This window comes from Leopardus geoffroyi, chromosome D1 (genome assembly GCF_018350155.1).
Source record: "Leopardus geoffroyi isolate Oge1 chromosome D1, O.geoffroyi_Oge1_pat1.0, whole genome shotgun sequence".
Classification (NCBI taxonomy): Eukaryota; Metazoa; Chordata; class Mammalia; order Carnivora; family Felidae; genus Leopardus; species Leopardus geoffroyi.
In genome coordinates this window covers 54,660,239-54,667,130 of record NC_059329.1, presented here as the reverse complement: position 1 = coordinate 54,667,130, position 6,892 = coordinate 54,660,239, and positions in this window count along the sequence as shown.

Genomic DNA, 6,892 nt, shown 5'->3' with positions numbered 1-6,892 from the left:
AACTTTGGAGTCATTAGCATATAGACAGTGTTCAAAAACATGAGATTGGATAATCTCCCCACCCCCCCCCCCACCCCCAGACACCAGGAAGATAGTGTTAATGATGTGCTAACCATGTGAGGCACTACTCTAAGTGATTTACAAGTATTATATCATGTAATCCTTACAATAGCCCCATGACATAATTATGATCTTGACCCCCATCTTACAGTAACTTACCTGAGGTCCTGAAGTTACTAAGTGCTGGCGCTGTGCTTGGAACCAGAGCAATCTGACTCTAGAGCCTGCATTTTGATTTCCTGTGAAGCTCATGAAGCTGAAGCTTCCTGGAGTTTCACTTGCACGGGCCCTTCCTAGACGTGGAGAGCTGCAGCAATGTGGTTGCTTTGTCATGTGTTTTTGAAATCTTGCAAAGGCAAAATCATTTCACCACAAGCAATTAAGACCACTCTTTCTTTCCACTGCAGCTATGCCTTGTGCAATGTGGTGGTGGTTGGCCACAGGCATTTTGGGGGATGCTGCTAAAGATAAGCTAATTTAGGGATAACTTTAGTTTTGGTCTAGCTGGATATATTTATGTGGTTCATAATCACTTTCACATATAGGTATTAGTAGCCATTCCAGTATAGGAATAGCTTCCAAGAATATTCTTACTGCCCACTCTACCAACAGTACCGGAATTATGACAGATAGCACAGAGACAGCAGTATCCAATGGTCTTCAATGTGGACCCATCCTGTGGTGTCCAGCACACGAATGTGGGCAGTGGAGGAGAAACAATAATGGATCCTGAAGTTAGTCTGTGGACAATTCTTCCAATTATCTGATGTGTAAGATTATAAGAGGGAGGACATGGTTCTCATTGGCAGTGAATCAAACTAGAAATTCTCTCTTGTCAAGAGCATACTCAATATATACTTATTTTTTCTTTTCTTTTTTTTTTAAATTTTTTTTTCAATGTTTATTTATTTTTGGGACAGAGAGAGACAGAGCATGAATGGGGGAGGGGCAGAGAGAGAGGGAGACACAGAATCGGAAACAGGCTCCAGGCTCTGAGCCATCAGCCCAGAGCCTGACGCGGGGCTCGAACTCACGGACCGCAAGATCGTGACCTGGCTGAAGTCGGACGCTTAACCGACTGCGCCACCCAGGCACCCCTTATTTTTTCTTTTTTGATGGAAGTCATATAAAATAGAAATTATTAAAATTTTTGTTTGCAGGACACATTACCACAAATGGCAACTGAGTCTGTGACGTCTTCTGCCCCCAGATACGTGTCATTGTTCCACACCAATTCTATACCAACTGGGTGTCCAACACTTCAGTTCAATTCTGACACTAAGTTCCAGAGTTAGTGCTGATCCCACAGCCTCGCAGGATTGCTCCCACTTCAGATGCCAGCCACAAAGCGGGTACCCAGGCTACTCACACTTCTGCCCAACAAATTACAAATTCAGGGGTTCCCATAATGCCCTTCTTGGGTGATAATTCACTACAATGACTCACAGAATTTGGGGAAGTGCTATATTTACTATCACATAAAAGGTAAGCAGGCAGATGAGGAGGTACATAGTCAGAGGACTAGATGGGGCCAGAGTACAGGAGTCTCTGTCCCCAGGGAGTCAAGGTTTGCCCCCTTCTTGGCACATGGATGTGTTCACCAACTCAGTTCTCTGAATCTTGTAGTTCAAGAGCTTTAAAAAATTATTTAATGTTTATTTTAGTTGTGAGAGAGAGACACACACAGAGCATGAGTGGGGGAGGGGCAGAGAGAAAGGAAGATACAGAATCTGAAGCAGGCTCCAAGTTCTGAGCTGTCAGCACAGAGCCTGACATGGGGCTCATACCCACGAACCATGAGATCATGACCTGAGCCGAAGTGGGACACTCAACCAACTGAGCCATCCAGGTGCCCCAAGAGCTTTTATAACCCATTCTTCAGTCCCCTTCATTTTCCCAGAAGTCAGAGGGTGGGGAGGAATGTTCCCACTCTCTACTCTTCCATTTGGTCTTTTTGGCGACCAGCTCTCACTCTGAAGCCATTATGGGGCCCCATTCTGAGTCATCACATTAGCATAAACCAAGTGTGGTTGAAAGGGGCTCATAAAGAACAACAAAAGGCATTCCTATCACTTAGGAAATTCTGACAGTTTTAGGAGCTTTGTGCTGGGAACTAGGAACAAAGACCCAACATATACTGTAACACAGTCTGTAGGAAGTTGCATACACATCCAAATCAGGACTCGAATTTCTCACTTATTTTACTGAAACCTTCAGAAACATATTTCCAGATTTCAGTTTAAAAATTATATATTAGATGGAGTGCCTGGGTGGCTCAGTTGGTTAAACATCCGACTCTTGGTTTCATCTCAGGTCATGATCTCGTGGTTTGTGGGTTCGAGTCCCACACAGGGCTCTGTGCTGACAAGCAGAACCTGCTTGGGATTCTCTCTCTCTCTCTCTCTCTCTCTCTCTCTCTGTCTCTGTCTCTCTCTTTCTGCCCCTCCCCCACTTGCTCTGTCTGTCTCTTTCTCAAAAATAAATAAAATTTTAAAAATTAGATATCAGAATATCTAAATAGATAAATTAGATAAAATTAGAGTTTTATCAACTTTTTGAATAAACTTTTTCCACTTTGTTTGCATTCAGGTTTCTCTTCTGAGTTTTTGAAAATATATTTTAGAATCCTGAAATGTTTTCGTATCTGTATTGCAAGATTTGAATTTGTAATGAGTAGACCCTCACTACCTTTTCACCCTTTAAAGAAAAATCCACATTGGTATATACTTTTAAACTACCCAACCACAGGGGCGCCTGGGTGGCTCAGTCGGTTGGGCGGCCGACTTCGGCTCAGGTCATGATCTAACGGTCCGTGAGTTCGAGCCCCGCGTCGGGCTCTGTGCTGACAGCTCAGAGACTGGAGCCTGTTTCAGATTCTGTGTCTCCCTCTCTCTGACCCTCCCCCATTCATGCTCTGTCTCTCTCTGTCTCAAAAATAAATAAACGTTAAAAAATTTAAAAAAATAATAATAAAGTCTTTAAAAAAATAAAAAAATAAATAAAAAATAAACTACCCAACCACAAAACAACACAAAAAAGAAACAGCTAGTATAATTAAAAACATTTCATTAATATCTTCATAGAAGACAGAGCATCTACAAAATAAAAACAGGATGTTATGAAAAAGGTAAAAAATCTTGGGACTTAAAAATATAATTGCCAAAAATTTAATGAAAGTGTTATAAGATAGTAAAAGAAACCTTCCATAAAATAGGGGGAAATGCCTACATAAAATGTGAGGCAAAAATAGAAAGTCTGCCATTTGACTAACAGGAGTTCCAGCAAGAGAACAGAAAAGGCAAGGATAAAATTGACAGAGAACTAATAGAATAGAAATACTTGGAGCTAAAGGACCAGGGTTCTCAGTTTGGAAAGTTCACAAAAGCCCAGCATGATGAGGGACTCGTCTACAGGCTGACAGATTGTCATGAAAGAGTAGCACCACAAGGATAAAGAGAGGAAAACAGGTCACCCGCAAAGGATGCCATCTGACTGACAAGATGTGTCATAAGAAATACTGGACGCCAGAAGACTGTTTGACAATTTCCCCCAAATTTGGAGGGAATCTGACTTTACAACTGTACAATTAAAAAAAATTTTTTTTAACGTTTCATTTATTTTTGAGACATGGAGAGACAGAGCATGAACAGGGGAGGGTCAGAGAGAGGGAGACACAGAATCTGAAACAGGCTCCAGGCTCTGTGCTGTCAGCACAGAGCCCGATGCGGGGCTCGAACCCACGGACTGCGAGATCATGACCTGAGCCGAAGTCGGTCGCTTAACTGACTGAGCCACCCAGGCACCCCAACAACTGTACAATTTAAATAGAAGAGAGAGGGGAGCCTGTGTAGCTCAGTCAGCTAAGCGTCTGACTTCAGCTCAGGTCATGATCTCATCACTCATGAGGTGTGAGTTTGAGCCCTGCATTGGGCTCTCTGCTGTCAGTGCACAGCCTGCTTCACTTCCAATCTCCCTCTCTCTCTGCCCCTCCCCAGCTCATGTTTTCTCTCTGTCTCAAAAACAAATAAAAACATCAAAAAATTTAAAAAATGAATAAATAGAAAAGAGAAAAATCACCGGGAATAATAGCATATCCATGTATCCGTCACTCAAATGTGGTAACATTTTTTCATTCTTGCTTCAGAAAATAAGTACAAAGTAGAGCACCCCAGACCCCAAGGCCACTATTCTCACAAATGGTGTGTATCTTCTAGTGTATGTTTTCACACTTCTACTACCTGTACATGTAGCTATACACAATAAATAGTGTGAGCCATATGTTTGATGGTATCTGAATTACAATCTGAGAGTATACATACATCCTTCTGCAGTTCATTTGCCACCTTCTCGGTTCTATCCACAGGCCATGGAGCTCACTGCCAGGGGCACATGCAGGTTTTGTGGGGCCTGAAAAAAAGAATATTGCACTCGCTTTGGCAACATACACATGAAAAAAAAGGATATTAAACTATGAATACAAAATTATAGCTGACAGTACATTTTTATCCAGAGTAAGAAAAGAAATTATAGCACAGCACAACTTTTAGAAGGCTCACAGCCAGAGAAAAGCAAAGCTTGTTATTAATTCACCACATGACGCACCTCTATATGCTTTTTTCTCACTATAACTTTTAGCTGCTTACTTTTTGATAGCCCTCTTCATAGGATAACGATTTTGTAATATCATTTGCAAAGGAGAGCATAGAAAGATAATTCAGTCCCTTGTGGTTGAATCAAAATTCTTTTTGCAGTTGATAGTTTAGGAAACTTCCTTTTTGCTTCACAGATCATTTTAGGTGATGTCATAGAAACCAGTAGGACTGTTGTCACTTTTAGGAAAGCCTTCATTTTGTACTCTGAGTTTTTGCTTTTTCATAACAACCTGCTCTTATTTTGTGGATGCACCATCTTTTATGAGCATACTAATTAGACTATTCTTTTCTTTTCTTTACTTTATTTACTTATTCTGAGAGAGAGAGAGAGAGAGAGAGAGGACACTGAAGAGGGGCAGAGAGTCAAGCAGCTTTTGTGCTGTCAGCACAGAGCCCAACATGGCCTTCACCCCACAAACCCTGAGATCATGACCTGAGCTGAAATCAGGAGTCGGACACACAAGCCACTGAGTCACCCAGGCACCCCCAGATGATTCTATTAACGTTATTGATTTTTGAGAGAGAGACAGAAACAGAGTTCGAGCAGGGGAAGGGCAGAGAGAGAGGGAGACACAGAATCCAAAGCAGGTGCCAGGCTCTGAGCTGTCAGCATAGAGCTTGACACAGGGCTTGAACTCACAAACCATGAGATCATGACCTGAGCCGAAGTCAGATACCTACCAACTGAGCCAGCCAGGCACCCCAGATGATTCTTTTAAATGCATTTCCTTAGTTTTTTGTTTGTTTGTTCCCCCTGAGTTATCTTGACTTCCTCTAGTGTTACTACTTGTTTCTGTTAGTTTATCTTGTCTTTACTGTTTTCCTTAAATGTCCGCTCATATTTGATGGTGTACACATGCTTGAGTATGGGACAAGAGGGGAGACGCCTGTAACTCCCACTGGGGAAGGCAGAGAGCTGTGCTTTATATAACAAGCACGTAGATAACCAGGCACTCTGGAAATCCTAAAGACCAGACACAGAGGACAGTCCTAATTCATTTGGTATCTTTAGAATAAACCACCAACGTTCTCACAAGGCTTGGGGGAGGATCCTGGCAGCCAGATCCTCTGCACACAGGGATGGGAGGGGAGGGTTGAGTAAGGTTTCAACTCTGTAGCTCTCTTCTATCATGAGGGTAGTGGTGGCAAAAATATTGAGAACATTGGCATAAACAATTCCATGATTATTTTGGTTTTTACGGTTTTCCTGGTTACCCTTCGGAGCGGTCTCTTTTGCCATCTTCCTTTCGGCATGTGAAGGTAAATCTCAGCAAGATCTGAACCTCTGGAATTTTGCTGGAGGGCTGGTCAAGGCCCTTTCTCTTCCATAGCCTCACAGCTCAGAAAACACTTCTCAATGCTCATCTTAAGAATGTGAGCAAGGCGCAAAGATGTGATGAATACCAATGCCACATTTTTAATTTTTGAAAACTGGGTCAGTCACAGATCTGAATAGCACTGAAACACAGCTGCTTTCTTTTTTTTTTTCTGACAACAACGTCTAATTTTAAACTGCAAGAACAACTAAATCAGAAGTGTGTGTTTGATTATAATATGAGCAGGTGGATCTTGCATTAACTGTATGGTTCCAGTTCAGAGTGGAGGTAGGCTCCAGTTTGATTCAAAAACACAGAGCTCTACAGAGCGCCTAGGTGGCTCAGTCAGTTGAGCATCCTATTCTCGATTTCGGCTCAGGTCATGATCTTACAGTTTTGGGAGATCAAGCCCCCCATTGGGGGGCTGTTGACAACGCAGAGCCTGTTTGGGATTCTCTCTCTCCCTCTCTCTCTCTGCACCCCCCACCCCGGCTCACGTTCTCTCTGTCTCTCTCAAAATAAATAAATAAACTTAAAAAAGAAAAGAAAAGAAAAAAGAAACACAGAGCCCTAAATCAATAGAGTTTATAATTTACAATATGCTTAACATAGTGGGGTGTTCCCCAGCCATCCCAACATGGAGGCAAGGCCAAACTGGTTCAGTTCAGTATCACTTTGACAAGGAGACAAGGGGTTTCCCTTCAGGACACCATAACCTTTCCAGGAGGCCACATCCCTTCACCCCACATTCTGGAATTTACAAGAGTCAATGTTGCCAACATGGGAAGGGTCAGATGGGGAAAGAAATCTTGCCAAGGCCTCCAGGGCAAAAGTGCTCATTCCAAACCAGGTACTCAGGACCAG